This window comes from Poeciliopsis prolifica, unplaced genomic scaffold, assembly GCF_027474105.1.
Source record: "Poeciliopsis prolifica strain line A6 unplaced genomic scaffold, Auburn_PproV2 SCAFFOLD074, whole genome shotgun sequence".
Lineage (NCBI taxonomy): Eukaryota > Metazoa > Chordata > Actinopteri > Cyprinodontiformes > Poeciliidae > Poeciliopsis > Poeciliopsis prolifica.
In genome coordinates, this window is record NW_026562449.1 from 573,798 (window position 1) to 591,309 (window position 17,512).

Consider the following 17,512-nt stretch of genomic DNA (forward strand, 5'->3'; position numbering starts at 1 on the left):
TTCAGACTAGAAAGATGAGGTAACAAAGAAATTCACTATATTTCCTAATATTATTGGCATCACAAGACTTTCTAATATCATGCAGCCGTGAATGTGAGCCAGTGAGACTCTGGATTACGAAGAATGAGAAAAGAACTGCAGACATTTTAACTGCATTTCTTCTTCTTTACTATTAGCAGGAAGAAAATGATCAACCTGTGATTTATTTTGGTTAACTGAGCTGTACTTACAATGCTTTTCTGTTTACCATTTTTATACATGGTTACATTCAGCAATTTAAAAGCAGAATTTTCAAGTTAAATATTTTGCCTGAAGACTCTAAAATTCCTTTACCTTGAGGTACTCCTGTCCATATCCCTAAGCCCACTTTTAATATTTATTTTGAGATAAGTAAGTTGGGGTTAAATCATTTTCTATGAAATGGGGCATTCACACTAAAAGTTAATACATTAGAAGGTATCAGATTTTCTTCCATCAATAGGCAGATCAATATCAACAACACTCAAAATGAACACACAACAAAAAGCAGAATCTCAAAGAATTCAGAGTGGACCAAAAAGAAAAAAAGATGACTACATTCACTGAATTCCCCCCCAAAGTAAAAAAAACCTCCAACTATGAAGTTTTATGTGTTGCTAGAAAACATTTTTGTATGTCTTGCCAACACATTGTTGACTGCAGACTGAAGGTTGCATGTGAGGACCACTTATTGAGATGCAGTCACACCTGCTGACTATGGAATATTTTAATAAATCAGTTGAAGAGAAGTGAGAGTTTACGAAAGGTTTTGTTGAAGATATTTCTTCTGAAAAAAAGTGGGAGCTGTATACACAAAGACTGAGTCATATACTTGAATTGAGATTTCTGTGATGGATGGAAGAAATGATCAATGGTTGTGATCATTATGGAAGGGAAACTTTCCTTTAAAAGTGAAAATCATTCTTTCACATTTTAAAAATAGTGAAATACTGTAGATTGAATGCCTTCTTAAACTATTCAGTGTTCTGTTGAACCACAGCACTTTTATATTTATGAAACTTGAATAACAGCAATTGTGAATCTCTTTTGCTACTGATTTGTTAAATAGTTTTCATTCACTTCATGATTACACACTTTTTGGATTAGTGGAAAAGTGAAATACAGGAAAATAAAAATAGAAAATTGACATTTTGAGAAAAAGGAAAAGAGTAAAAGAGATTTTATAGGTCCAACATATCCATCCACACAGACTGATGACACGACTGCAGGGGTCTGGTGTCACTCGGTGCAGAGAAGTTTTTATGTTTTCTTTTACAAAGGGATTTGTTGTAGTATTCCATGTTTATCTTTGAAATCAGACAGAATCTTATTTTGCTGGAGCCTTAACGGTCATTTTACATTTGATACTCATAGGTCAATACAACATCCTCTTCTTTTTCTTTTTTTTTTTCCAGTGGAAAAACAAAATGGCAGAGTTTGGATGCTGTGCTGTCCTTTTTTCCTTTTAATTCTCTGGTACTGGCATATTCTGCTTGGCCTTGTGCTGCTGCCACATGACTCACCGACTGCCGTTCTGATATTACAGAAATACACACACGATGGAGAACAGCGGGATGAAAGAGTGATGTTTTGGAGAGGTGAAGTGAAAGAAAAGGATGTAGACAGTTTGAAAAAGAAGAGAAGGAGAGTGAGAGAATTTGAGAGCTGTGTTCTCTCATTAATTGTTTGGTTTTCCAGCCAGGCTGGGAGGGCAGGAGGAGAGCCTGACAGAGAGCGAGTGAGAGAAAGAGAGAGAGAGAGAAAATGGGAATGTGAATGAGACACAGACAGAGACAGAGAGAGAGAGAGGGAGAGAGAGACAGAGAGAGAGAGAGAGGGGGGTTTCTTTCTCGTCTGTCTGGGCTTTCTCCCATAGCAACAGTGGCTTAGCCAAGTGAACGCCAGTTCCTTTGAGTTCACCCACTGCACTGAATTAACTCTTTGAGTACCAGATAACAGCCCTGTGCACACAGAGAAAACAAACCTCATTTATCAGAGTTCACTATCCAAGCTGGGTAGCAATCAGCTGGTTGCTGTTTTGGGGAATTTGATTAGTCAGAAAAGTGTAAAGGAATCAAAATGTCCTGACAACTCTGATGTTTCACCTTTGTATCCAAACTCACAACATGTTTATCAGACTGGATTTATTTGTCTGGAAGAGTTTCAAACAAGGTTTCAACTGTGAATTTATTTGTTCCTTAGGATAAGGACGAACTTACCAATCATTGACTTTGCAAATTGCAGTCATTTTTCATTCAGTCTTTCTGTTAGAAATGTAGCAGAAAGGAACAAAGTTTCTGTTTTATCTGTGTTTTGCATAATTTACTACTTTGATTGTACGAAAGACACTGAATGTTGGTCACATCCACAAAAAGTTATTGATGCTCGATATGAATGATTGCTCTAAAGCCATGATTGCTGCTACATCCTGGTGCAGGAGGAGTGAATGCTGCAAGTCAGTGGCTCAATGCAATCTGCTGGGTTGACTTTAAATCATAAATTGAGCATACTGTACTCTTTAACTAGGACCAATTGGAATGTGTGTGATTGAATTGAAATTAGTTTTTGCCTTGAGACAACATTTGTTGTGGATAGGCTCTATAGAAATAAAGCTGTATTAAATTGAAACCTTGATGCTTCTTACATCAGAGTGTCATCAGTCTTTATCCATCTACACCTTTGTGACATTTTTCAAAGATTTTATGCTCCTCTTATTAAAACCATTGACAATTTTTTTCATGTTGACCAAAAAAGATCAAATCAGAAAATCTGATTTGTGCCCCTTCCATATGTGCAACTAACTGATACATATTGGATAGTTTTGAACCCTCATGTCACATTTTATCCGACTTTTATGTCAGTGATGGAAGACATGCATCATAACTGCACCAGAAGAAGCCAGACGGGCTAAACGAGGATTTAAACAAAGGCTGAAAATACTAATTCTGAAAATTATGAAAGAGGTCTGAGTAATGCTCATTGTTGTGACTCAACATCCAAACATACTTCTGTACTGAGGCACAGTCAGCGCTCCAGTAAAGGCTGTTGCTGTTAGTCGTGCTTTCTCTTATCAGCTTCCTTCATCTTGTTTTGATCTGGTGACAATACTATCAGCTCCCATTGCTAAATAACTTTAAAATTATGCATGAACGATTCCATCCATTATTATGTCCAAATAGAGCACTGCTGGGTGATATCTATGTTCTTCTGCTCATGCTCGTCGCCTTGGGGACAATAGATGTAATTTAAAAAATCTGAATTAAGCTTCAAGACCTGCTGAGGAGTATAGCCTCTGACCCACCAGACCACAGAAACAGAACCTGGTTTCAGTCATTCATGTTCCCAGGCTTTCTTGTGGATAATCTTTAGAAGAGCCTTCCTTCTAGGACAGCATTGGTCTCCGCCATGCCAACCTCAACAGCAATGCTAGCAGCACTTGCACATCTTTTATCAAAAAACAACCTCTGGATATGCTGCTAAGGCACCTTCACTCAGCATCTGAAGTTGGCCGTTAATGGAAGTTTGCTCCACTGCTGCTGCTTGTTCTTAGATCCTACAAAATGTTTATCTGCAGTAAGTAAATTGCATATAAAAACGAGCTTGTCTTTACCTTACATTCAGTTTGAGGTTGAGGTTGTTGAATTGTCATTCTACTTGTTTATGATTGAAACAAGGAGATTGTCTCCCAGTGTTTCCAGTAAGAGGAACGTGATCCATGTTTTAGCTCACACCGAAGCAGAGAAGTCTCTGTTCTGCTGTTCCAGCAGTGAGCTAACTCTTTCCAGATGGTGGATAGTTAGCTCTCCTTTCCTCCCTCCTCTGCTCTGTGTTCTTACAGGACCAGGCCTCGACTGGAAACTGCCTCTCAAACTGGGAGCATCTTAAACTTTATTACTCTTTGGAGAGATTTACACCAAGCAGAAAAGATCATTTTCTACTCTTAAACTATCACATGATTCTACACTTTGTAATAATTCGGTTGCATCTGCTTGTTGCATCTGCTTTATGTAGCAACATTTTGATTGTGCTACAAAATCACACAATGAGGATGAGAGAACAGAGGCTAATGCATGAGCAGTTTCACAACCAAGTTACATTTTTTAAGACCATGACAGGACTTACTTATTTCATTTGTTTGTTTCAAGAGAAAGTATTTAGAAACATCAAGGATTAATATAAACTGGAGTCACAGTGAGATATTCTTGTACCAATGATCAGAAGAGTAAATCTGAAAGATTATTTGTGACCATAAATTATTAAAATCTCTAATTAGTTTTTCCTCTTAGTAACATACAACAGTAGTAAACATTTTTCAAATGAGCAATGCTGTGCTACTCTGAGCCAGAGAAAAGACTGTAAAAAAGACTGTAAACTGTAAGAGATTAAAATTCAATCCAATTAAAAATGTAAACTGGATGCACCTTGAAACCAGTAGCTTGACCTAGCCTGGGCTTTCTTTAGAATATTTCTCTTACAGATGTTTATGTTTCTCAGTTTTAACATGACAAATGAAACCTTTTTCTTCTTCTCCAAATTAGTTGAGTTTAATTGCAGGTTTGTTGGAATTTTATTTTAGTGCTCAGTCTTGACTTTCAGGGCGCTTTCACACCAGAACATGTTGGGTTCGCTTTAAAACTGCAAGTGATCTTTGGTCCACTCTACATGTGGCGCTTGGTTCACCTGCAGTTGATTTCTAGTGCACTTTCTTTCTTGTGGAAAAGTTTGCTGATGATCCATAGAACTGAAGGGAGGAAGTTATGTCTTTTATACACATGCTTTATGTACATGTGACCAGAAAACTCAGAAGTTGGGCCACATTAGCGTATGTGGCCCAACGGCATGTTTTGTAGTTTGACCCTCATTTCATTTCTATGTTTAGGGTTGGCCATTGCACCTATCTGCACATTATTGCTATCAAGACGAATACTGGATCCCTGAATCTGAAATCTTACTTGGAAACACTGGGTCACAGTGACTCTCTCACCGGGTGCTTTATTTCTTTTTTATTTAAAAGAAAAAAAGAAAAGAAAAGTGAAATTGGCTTAGGCACACTTGCTTGATGCCTGTACTTGCAGCTTATCATGATGGCTCCCCACCAAGCAGCCATTGCAACTTGTTGTCATCCCAAAGTTTCTGAGGAGGCGATCACAAGCCCTGGACAGCTGTGAGCTGATCCTCCAGTGTCCAGCAGAGCAGTCACATGAGGAGAACTGGTTGAGCATGGTACTCAACAATTTGTCCTGCATTAATCAGTCTAACTGTTGATGCAAATTCACTCATCATTTACAGATTGTACACGGACTTTACAAAGTTTCCACACATCTGACCAAACAGCTTAGCGTTTTCTGAATTTTGACCAGTTGTCCCCTAATTTAACTTTGTTTCATGACATCTCTTGAAACCTGAATCTGCAAGATGAAAGCATGTATGATGCTAATCAGTGACATTTGTCTTTTTTATTGTAATTTCTATTTCCAGACATTCTGTAGGATTTGCTTTTACTTTATACACTGTTCATATTAACCTGAATGATCTATTGTAAAATTCTTCTTTTGCACTTTCACAACTCCTCTGGACATGATTTGATTTGTATAAATGGTGATATTTCTACTTGAAAGTATTATTTGCACTTTTAATTAACAATGTTAAAATTATGTCTTTTTTTTGGGACGGCTATGTGCAGAAATTTTAACTTAAAAAAAAAAAAAGCTTAAAATACTTGCAAGTTTGCAACTTTATTTCCAAGATGCAGCAAAATCAGGCATTTCATGCTGCACAAAAACCATCCTGTAGGGACCAAGAATCAGTGGTGTACTGATTCTGTGCAGCACTACCTAGTTAATTAAAAGTGAAGAACTGAGTTATGGTTTGAAACCACCAGATGTGGATCGTGCCATACTTTGATCTTTGTGGTCATCAGTTCTCAGTTATTAGGAGACGGAAATGTATAACAGGTTAAATCTGGGTTTTGTTTGAAGACTATTCCTGATCAGACTGCTAACACCATCATTACTACACTATGTACTGTAGATGATGTTCAGCACTTCCTCAGGAGGAATGAACCATTTTTAGCAATGTAGGTTTGAAATTATGTACATGTGAAATATTCAGTACAATCCAAAGTGTTTCCTGTTACTGGAAGGAAAAATGCCCTTCTCATGAGCAGCAGGTAACAGCCCTGTCCTGATTTCTTAAACACACTCTTACACGATGTGAACAAACACCTCACAAAGATCCTGGTGTTTGTATCATATCTGTACTTAATGGGATCAAGTTCTGGAGGTGCCTCCTGTGATACTGAGTGACTCAATCGGCAGTGATTGGCCTAAGGACTGTAAAGCTTGTCAGACGAGCAGACACTGTGTTCTGCCAGTTGCACAAATATTCAGCCAGACGACCCCCCACCCCTCCTGCCTCCCATAGTCTGTGGCTCTGTGCATCAGCTTTCCACACAGACTGTTGGAACTGAAAGAAAAGCCAGATGTGGATTTAAAATGTTCGAAGACATGTGCAGGGCTTTGTTTCCCGTAGTGCTGCTAAACAGACTGGGGTTAAACACCAGAGACGGGAAGAAAGCTCCATGGTGACACACCTTGAAACAAGTCTGTTGGGATTGTCTGACACCTGAAAAACTGTCTGTATTGCCACATGTTTCAGCGTAGTAAGGTGTGGCTGAAGTAGTGGAGTCCCGCAGGGCAATAAAGCTTGTGAATGTGGCATGACCTAACATGGAGACTTTATTAACAGCTGTGCTCTTCAATGGAAACTTCACCAGCTATGTGCTTAAGGTGATAAAGGAAAATAAAGTTTAATGGTTCCATTAAGCTTTTACCAGATCTATCAACTGCAGTACCTGTTGTCTCCAAAACACAGGTAGCATTAAGGCATTTTTGTGTGAATACTGTTCCAGTTGATTCATGTGCCGTAATTTCCAGACTATAGAGCGCACCTGATTATAAGCCTCACTCAGCACATCTTTAAAGGAAAAAACATTTTGTACATACATAAGCCGCACCTGTCTATAAGCCGCATGTGCCTACATTGAAATATGAGATATTTACAAAGAAAGACGGTACACAGAAAGAGTTTTCAAAGTTTTAGTAATATACCTTAGCTTTTCTTTCCAAAGAGTGCCTGTGACGCGGCAGTAACACTGCAGCAATACGGTAACACAGCACTAACCGGGCTGGTAAAAAAAAATATACCAGTAAAAGTCACTGAGAGCCGTCTTCATCTTCCTCCTGTGCACTGAAACCATGAAAGTCTTCCTCCTCGGTGTTGGATTGAAATAGCGTCAGATATTCTTCTGACGCTATTGTCTCTCTTTTGTTGTTCTTTATTGGCCAGCTCGATTGCTTTTAACTTGAAAGCTGCGTCATATGCATTTCTTCTTGCATTTTCCATGATGAGGGTCTGTTCATGCTAATTTTCTGCATACACAAAGCACAAAGTCTTCCTCGACACATATATTCCACCTCTCTCACTCTTACCTTTTCTGCTCGAGCGCCCCTGGCGGCCCTTAGAAAAAATGCATAAATTAGCCGCATCATTGCATAAGCTGCTGGGTTGAAAGCATGACAAAAGTCGCGGCTTATAGTCCACAAATTACGATATATAAATCTGTTGTGTTAAAATATAAAAACAGCAGTGCCTTCTGATATTCCAGTGTGGTTTTGTGTGTGTGTGTGTGTGTGTGTGTGTGTGTGTGTGTGTGTGTGTGTGTGTGTGTGTGTGTGTGTGTGTGTGTGTGTGTGTGTGTGTGAAGTCCAAAGTTTCTGTTGACATTACAACACAGCATTGTTACATGTTCACCAGTGGCACTGTTGCTTCTGCAGTAGTCACCGTAATGCACATAGTAAAAGGTGATGCTTCAGTCTCATCAGAAGTTGTTTGAAGTTTTGATTTTATTGTTGGACATCTTAATATACAATCCTAAATCAAGACACAAACTATATAAGAACATGTAAATGTAAGCAGCAGAAATATTTTAAGTAAAGGTATTTAAAAACTGAATGCAAATCTGCTGATAATACACTTGTATATCTAGCTAGAAACAGAAATGTGTGTGTGTGTGGGTGTGTGTGTGTGTGTGTGCGCGTGTGTGTCCTGTGGAGTGTACAGGGCTGCACACCCTGGATGACTGAAGCCTTCACACAGTCCGGCTAAAGCAGAGATGTAATATGAGATTTCCTTGAGAATCTAGGGCAAGGTTCCCTCTCTACACGTGCTGAGTATGCCTGCTCATGCTCTCAGCCTACATGTGTTTGCTCTTAGGTTGCTGGCTTGTGTGACAAGATTTGTCAGTAAATACAATGACCTGAAAGCATACTGTTGTGAGAAAGGTAGGTGTGTTTTGGACTGGTGTGTATACGCGTGATAAGTTTGTTTGTGTGTTCTTGGCTTTTTAGCTGCGGTGCAGCACATGAAGGGAGGGAGGGGTGTTCTGCTGCTGGCTCCATTGATTGGTTCTACACAGACTGCAACTTGACCTCCAGACCAGATGTCTGTAATTCTCCCAGAGACATGCGCACTCACAGGACACAACTCATACAACTTAAAAAAACTACACAGCAGCCAGCAGTACATTCAACAAGGACTTGTTCACCAACATAATGCCAGCTCAGAGCAACATGTTGCTTTGTTTGCTTTTCTTTTGTCTGAAACCAAAGCAATACGTTTCTTAATGTATTTATAATTCTGGATGCTGTGAAAATATTTGAAGTCCAACTTCTTTATATTTTTCATTTTTTTAAACTGAGTTGGTCAACAAAGCTGGTTAAATCATAGTTTCTTTTGGATTGAAATCATTTTTGCAGTATAGGTGTTGGAATAAATTCTGTCAGTTTATTAGCTTTAAAAGAAAGATCTACATATGCCTTTTTAATATGCTATAGAAAGTATGTCAAATTAGGTCATGCCATATTTCCCACAGATTTGTAGGGTCAGGGCTAGGCATGGGTTGAGATGTTAAGTTTGTGGAGGGCCATGAAGGTCTTCAGGGTCCTCAGCAGTTGCAGCTGCAGAGTTCATTTATGCCTTGGGCCGGCTCCAAATGTGTTTGAAGATCAAGTGGCTGATTACTTAATTGGGATTTAATAGAAATGCAAAAATTTTTATTTATTTTTAATTATACTTAGTTTTTTGGGGGGTGTTTTTATGACTCTATACTTGTGTTTATGGATTGTCGGCCATGTCTTCCAGTAACAAAATTATTCAGTAATATTTTTACATTTCATGTTTACTTAAGATTTTTTAAGACAAAAACACAGTAGACTGCTGGTGGACCGCTCTGCTGCCCCAACCTCTGGGCTTAACAACATTTCCTGGTAGAAACTCTGTGTATGCCATGCTTATGGCGATGCCCATGTTGACCATTAAATTTATTTATTTTGAGGATAACACCTCAAAACAAACCAATTTTTGAGTAGCTCTTTATAAAATATACAATAATACGTAAAAATCCAAAATATTACATCTATAAGAAATATTACAAAATTCAAAATATAACATTGGTATTTGACGATGTTGATCATTTTTAATACGTCTGTATTGGTCTGTTGTGTAAAACTTAAGTGCAGTATATGCAGAATGTAGGGTCAGGTTGGAAAGGGTGGATGGGACTCCTCTGCAATACTTTATTATACTACTGGGATCCAATGGGGACATCAACTAGTTCAACTAATTTACTGTTGAAGATGCTTATTGAAATACACACCACACCAAACACTCTCTGTGCACCACCCAAGATGCTTGAGTTTGAAGTTATAGTTACAAGATTTTATAACAATACCCAATCAAGCATTACATATTATACCTGCCCTACCTGATGTTAGCAAACCTGTGACTTGGTTTGGGATCACTGTATCCTGAACACTTGATGACATGAAAGTCCAACAGCATAACAATCACTTTGGCTGATATCAATAGTGTCCTGTATGAACATCAGCTACCATAAGACATTCGTACTGGATTAAGATTACATTAGCATGTAAAATATAAGTTCATGTTACCTGAAAAATATATGGCAACAATTGTTGCACTCCAACAACTCCTTGGCAATAGGTAAATTGTCCACACTATTGCCCTATTGAAATGTTGTGCAGCCCTGGCCTGCGTGTGTTGTGACTCTGGTCTGCCATGTTTTCCTTGAGTGCAGAGATTGCAGGATCTATTCTTGCTCAGTTATCTATTCACCATAAACTGCCTGGCTACTACACTTTTGCCATTAGGATAATGAAGTTTGGCTTTGAAATGATTTAGAACTATGTCCATGTCTGCATCCTGATGAATGGAGAGGTAGAGTTTATCCCTCAGCCCTGATATAATGTAGACAACATTAACCGTACCTTCACACTGCTTTCATGTTAATTATATCAGCATGACACTTGTTTATATATCACGCTAAGCACTCAGACTGCTGGTATCGTTCGCCCATTGTCACACACATGCCGTCACAGATCAGTAAGCAATGTAGGGTTTAGCTTTTTGCTGAAGGACACCGACATGTGGCCGGGGAAGCCTCTGTTGAACTCCCAACCTTTCAGCTCCCGGATAGCTCTCTGCTGCAGCAGACTTGGTTCAGAGTAGGGCTGAAGTGAGTGATTGTGATTGATTGATTATTTAAATAATTTACTAATTTGATAATCTATTAGTAATTAATAGACAAATGGGCTTTTTTGTATACAGACACAAAAAAGCCAATTTGCTGAGGGGAAAAAAATTATACAGAGCAGTAACTAAAACACTTGGATGGAAGTGTGAAACCATTAGATCAGCAGAACAATGTGCATGGCCTGTTTTACATCCATGCACACAAAAATAGGTTGAAATGAATAACGGTTATTAAAAATATCCTCATTTAGGACCCTGATTGACTTATTCCTGGTGATGACTGAAAACTCTGACATGAGCGTTTCAAAGTTCTGCTGCCATAAATGGAGAAGTGAAAACTGATGTTGGACTCGGATGAAGCCCATCCCCTTGTGCAAAATGTTGTCAGTTTTGGCCTGACTTTAGAATAACAGGATTTGTTCTCTTCCAATCACATTATTGGGTTGTGTGATTTCAATCTATTGACTTCTCTGACTGGAACAATTAACATCTGAAGTTGATTATCTTAATCTCATTTTATGACCTAATTTTGAAGACCGCAGAAGGTGAAACTCAGAAGTGCCAAAGAGCCGCACCCAGATGGCGTGTACAAAGAGACACTTTTATGACTTCTTGCCAAGACGTCATCTGCGGTTTACTTTCCCAGATTTGTGAACTGATGTCTGCAGAGTTTCTCTTTAGAACAGCTCAGCATGTTGTTGCTGAACAGTCTGTTGATCATTCTTTGTTTGCTGTGTGATTGGACCTAACTTTTAAAATGAAAGCTTTTCTAGGGACATGATTGCTCTTCTGGCACAGTCTGGATGGGTCTGGATTTTGGTCTGTTCTCAGATCACCATAACAGTACATAATGTTTTTGGGCTGATACAGATGCATGAAGGCTACGCCTTGACTTAAAGCAGTGGTTCCAAAAGTTCGGGCCACGGTCCTTAGGGGAGGCACCGTGCCATTGCAAGGGAGGAGGGAAGCGGTATGGATGAATGAAAAAAACAACAACCAAAAAACAGTTATACAAAAGTGTTTCACTATAAAGATGGTTTATGGTGTGTTTTGTTGCAACCTGAAGTGTGAAATAGACTTCAGTGGAGTTTGAAAACAAAATATGTGTATAGGTTTATGTCTGGTTGAACGATGTGTGTGCCCAGTTGATTTTATTTTTTGGGGGGGTGGGATTTTATTGTAATCCATTGGGGGTTCCACAAGAAAATCTTTGGGAACCACTGACTTAAAGGACCTCTTGGGCGGTTGGTTGTTTTTGGTCTGGAGTGATGCTTTTCTTCAGACAGTAATAATTCCTGAGGTAGGAGGTGGATGAGATATATCTTTTGACAGATTATCTGTCTCATGTTATACTGTTATGACATGATGACAGTTTTAACAAATATGTAAGAAACATATTCTTTTTATGCATGGCCTATTTAACAGTCCTCAGTTGCCGCTGTGGGCTGTGATCACTGGAGTCAGGTAGTGGACTCCTGGGTTATTTGTAGATTGTAGCTTTACTGGTGCATTTCATGGCAAAAGGAACCTTCTGTTGTAACACCAGCTACAAGACGTAGTGTGAATTTTTACATTTGAACAGGAGAGCAGTGTGCATTTTCTGGAACTGAGCTGTGGGAGGCAGCATTTTGCCAGGGTGACCAGTAGGTAGCTCCAGATATCTGTATCTGTTTAAAAAGGAAATGAATAGCATGTGATAATTGATAGGACTTGCTCAGAGTGACAGCAATGTGGGAGAAAGCCACACTGCCATGATGTCACCAGTTGTAAAGCACAACACTTTCACTTTGAATAACACATGATTATTCAAAGTGATCATGTGAGTTCATGTGAGCTCACTTCGAACAGAATGAAAAGTGTTACAAATTACATTAGCATCAAAGCTTATTAAAATAGTTGAGGAGAGCCAGCAGGAAGCCTTTCTGCAGATTCTTTCTTCAACAAATATCCTGAGCAGAAGCAAAATGGGTGAGCAGAAGTTTTGTTGCTGTAAAACTTTGTTCAGCATGTCACATTAGAAAACTTTTAGCTTTAAGCTGGATAAGTTAACTATCTAAAAGTCTGTTGCAATTTTCCCTGAGGGAAATTGTAAATTTCTAAAATTTTAATTGTAAGTTGTAAAATTGTGAACCATAGACAGGGAGGCCTTAGTCCTCGACAAGGGTTCATGGGTTCAAGTCCTGGCCTCTTGACCTTAGCATGTCTTCCTCTTCTCTCACAACCCCCTTTTATGTCAGTCTACTGTGAAACACCAGTCAAGAAAAATCTTTGGAGAGAAAAAAAAAATCTTCTGACACCTTTCATCACCTACAGAGCGTTGGTTTTGAACAAGAGGCCACAGAGACATTTTCTTCCTCCAGGCTGTCTCTCTGATGAACACAATGATCGCCTTACAGCCTCAGTAGCAGTCATGTTGTACTATAACACCTGCCTTTAACAAAATATTTAAAAAAGAATTTTCAGGTGTATGTACATAATATTATTTTTGTCTTCAATTGATGTCCTCTAAAGTTTGTATATTAATACTTAATTTGTGTGTAATGTGAGCATGTGAAACTGAACTTGGATTTCTAATGCATGTTCGGGTTAGGAATGTACTGATCAGTCAGGACTGCTTGGTTGCATGGTTAATTATTAATCGAGTTACTAAAATTGTCAGTATTTAGAATATAATGCAAACTTGTTTTTGTGAACTTATTTATGTTGTTTTATAAAAGCAGTTTTAGTGGTAACTATCCATAAAATCACAAAGTAATACAAAAGCCCTCCATTTTTCTTTTGGGAGATTGTTTTTTCTGTTCCAGTCTTCTACCATTAGCTCACTATTGTTATGTAATACTTTTCCTGGGATTTGTATTTTCTCATTTTAATCTAAGGGATACATATACAGGCATGCTTGTTTGTGTGCTTGTGCACTAGAAGCAGGCATATTCTGGTTGTGTGTGTGTGTGTGTGTGTGTGTGTGTGTGTGTGTGTGTGTGTGTGTGTGTGTGTGTGTGTGTGTGTGTGTGTGTGTGTGTGTGTGTGTGTGTGTGTGTGTACATGTGCTTCTTTCAAGCCAGCAAACTTGCAATTTGAAACAGTAGTGGAATTTCTAGTCCACATGCAGTAGCAGGAGACGGAAACACGTGAGCCAGTTGACCTCAAACCATCTCTGAGTGGGGGAGGTGGAATGGCACAGCGGCAAAATACTCAGTCTGGAGAAAGCTGAGGATAAAATGGGAACGGCAGAAGAAGAGAAAGCTTTGGACAAATGCTGAAAGGTTGAGAAATACATAAACTGTTGAGGCTGTGCGGAAAATGTCATGATGCAACAATAGAGAGGGTCAATAACAACCAAAAACAGCAGGATTTGTTGGTGACATAACATGCTCTACATGTCATCATTTGAGACAATGTAGCAGTAGGAAGTCCTATCTCCTCAAAGCGTGATGATTTGATTCAGAACCAACTGACTTTCTCTTGTCATTGATCATTTCTCTCCTGATATGGTTCGATTCTGAGCTCTACAGTCTGCGGCTGTCTCATTGATGTTTTCCTGCCTTCGCTCTGTGAAGGCTCCTGTGAACAGGACCAGGGTTTACCAGGACCAGGCCTCACAGGAGCAGATATGACAGGACTTGTGGCTCCTCCTCCATTCAACACAGACACAAACTGCTCTCAGTTCAGCCACTTTGAAAAGAGCAAGAGGTAGAATGGTTTTAATTAAAGTGTTCAACAATCCTCCCTTTGTCTTTTGGCTTTCTCACAGTCACGTGTGAGTGTGTGTGACCATCATTACACTGCAAGTTTTAGTGACTGTTGTTTAGATGAAAGGGTGAGTCAAGGCTGCTAGTCCAGTCCCTGTATTCTCTACAGGAGGAAGTTCTCCTAACCAGGACAGTAGAGCCCATTACCTCACTTCCTCTGCCAGTCTCTGTACTTAGTGCTAACTGGGGATGTCAGTATGATCAATATATATAACTGATGCTGATAAGGTGACAATGTGTCAAAACAATTTAACTGGCTCATTTTCCTCTTCCAAATTGTTACCCATCTTCAAACGGCAGCGCTGCAAAGAACAGATTCAGCTCACCTGAAAATTCATGGCTGAGAATGAAATTGAGATTGAGAGCTGCTGCTGGAAGTTTAAAACTACAAGATAGAAGGTATGTCCACAGAAGAGCCTCTCTCTCTGAGTCTCATACAAAGTGTTGTTGGGAGGTACTTTGATCAATGACATAGGAAAAGCTGAGATGCAAAAGGATGGAAGATGCTAGCTGTGCTAATGCTAACCAGTGAAACTGAGAGCAACTGGTGAAGAAGCTAACATCTGTTTAAGTGTTAGCTCCTTGCTGCCAGTTCATTGATGTGAGTTGATCTGCTCTCCCAGTGCCATGCTCCATTCTAATGTGGGAACAGATTACTGTCGAAAAAGATCCCTCAGCTGACCACTTCATCGGCTGCTAAATAGTTAAGGAACGGCATGACCAACATAATCTCTCCATTTCGCTACTTAATGTAGCTGTACCTGCTTGTAAATGTTAACAAGCTGTGGGCCCAGTCAGTTGGCTCAGAAACCAGTGAGAACCGATACCAACCCGCCCAGCTAAATGTCGCTGTTCAAAGAAATATAACCAGAAACACAAACTGAATACTTCTGCATGAACCTAATCATTGTCAGTGCATATATTTTAATACTAAACATTCAACAATCACATGGCTGTTTCCATGGTACAAGCTTCCATAAAGGACATAAGCATTTCTTCTAAATGGATTTTTTTTAATCTACTCTTTTGTGATTCAGGAAAGCAGCATGTTTCAATTCTAGTTTCTCTAAACTAGAAATGAAGCTTTGCCCTAGAAAATCTTGTCATATTGTGATTGATAATGTATACTTCTCTTCATTATGAAGAACCCTGAGCCTTAAAAGGGTTTTAAGGCTAAAGGTTTTAAGGTAAAGTTTAAATTGAGATGATAGTGACAGCCATTGTAGTGGTCTTCTTGTAATTTGAGCAGAATGAGCAACAGGCATCAAAAACAGTCTGTAGTGGTGAGCAGTCCTGCTTCAAACTTCACCTTAAAAATGTTAATCGAGCATTTCAGTAAACCTCCCTTCAATCCATCTCCAAACAGTATGAGTGGGTCAGGGGAATATGAATGATGGTGTAAAGGCAGTAATCTGCTGGAAGAAAGGGTATGTTGTAAATAAATCTCAGGCCTCTGAAAAGTATGTTTAATTCCATGCACTCAGTACTTGGTTGGACTTTTTGTTGCATGAATTACTGCATACTGTGGTGTCTTTGTTTATTTGATTGAAACATGCTGATATACACAAACATGGAGTGGAGCAGTGGGAGTATTTCTATCATGCTCCTAAAAGCTGTCCTCTGAGTACAGATCTACCAGGAATGAGTTGAGAAAATAACTGTTCTTCATTGCTTATTATTGTAAGTCAGAATGAGGTGATTGGAAAATAATTTATGGGATAAAAGCTGTAACCAAACAGTTTGTAGCACAGACCTGCTTTTCACTCCACCCTTTGTCTGTTCCTTTCTGTTGTTTGTTGTGAGGATTATGATTTTTGTTTTGTTACCACAGCAGTGGTTCTGAGCAGCAGAATGTTTTGGTATATTCACTGGCATGATGCATCTGTCAGTGCTCTCAGTCCCCTTAGGAGACCCCATGTCATCCTATGATGTCTTTTTCCTATCTGGAGTTTTTGCATCACCCAGCTCAAAATACAATAAAGTATTTTCACATTGTCCAAAGTCATTAATTTAGAATTTGTGTTGTGCTGTTCTTTAAAAAGATAAAACAAGAGAAGGCCTCTATTTCTCCATTAATTCTTCCACTGTCTAAATGAAAATCTGCCTGTCTGGAGCTATAAGAGAGCCCACACTATGATGCTCCAACCTACAATCTTCACTTTTGACTTGCAGTTTTTGGGGCGATGAGCAGAAACATTTTTCTCCAGACATGTTGTGTCTGATGACATCCGGAGAGTCCAGCTTCAGTTTTATCTAACTGGATGAGATTCTCGCAGTGTGTCCAGAAAAGCTTCAACATGCCTTTTCTTTAGCAGTGCAGTCTCCTGGAGTAAGTATGCAAAGAGGTGTTTGAGGTTGAGAGTGTTCCTATTTTCATAGAACACAACTGTGCCTGCTTCTTCCAGGCGGTTCTGAATCTCTCTGGTTGCTCATTGGCTCTTGGCAACAGGTTTCATTCCTTTGACTTCCATGTTGGAGACATTGTCAGGACCATAGACATACATGATAAACAATTGACGCCTCGTGGACAGCTCTTATCTACTGTCGCTGATGTTGGAGAGGTTGACTGCTCCACTCAGTGTTATACGTTTGGCAGGCACAATAAAATGTCATCACATTTAATCATTCATAACTCTCTAAATACTAAACAGATTTTCGTTTTTTTGCTGGAAACGTGAAAACCTTATTCAAACAGCTATCTTGGCTACATGTACAGGGACATTTATTTTTTGAAGTACATTTGAATTGGATTGATACATTCAGCATATTGAAAATGAAATACGAATAGAATATTCTGATTTGATTTATGATGAGCATTTTACAAATCACACAGCCACTCTATTTTTCTATATATAAATTAATTTAGTAACATCAATATATTTTCATATAAATATACTATTGAGAAACATAGTATATGTCATTATTCAGTATTAATGGGGGTTAATACTGAATACTAAAAGCATCATTCAGCAGCTTTTAGAAAACCTACTGTAGCTTTGTTCTCTTTGTCCCCAATCTCTTAATCCATCCTTGGAGCTGCTGATGCTGCAGTTTGCAGAAAACCTCTCAGGTTGTGCAGAAGTCACTGTTTATCCTCACCAAACTGGAGAAGCAGGTTTAGATGTTTTTCACCA

At 39.0% G+C, this 17,512-nt stretch overlaps 1 protein-coding gene across 4 annotated transcripts in view; it reads left to right on the forward strand.

Annotated features, from left to right (window-relative positions):
* jmjd1cb (jumonji domain containing 1Cb) overlaps positions 1 to 17,512 on the forward strand; it is a 96,770-nt gene that overhangs the window by 15,653 nt on the left and 63,605 nt on the right. The gene's annotated exons all lie outside the window — the stretch shown is intronic.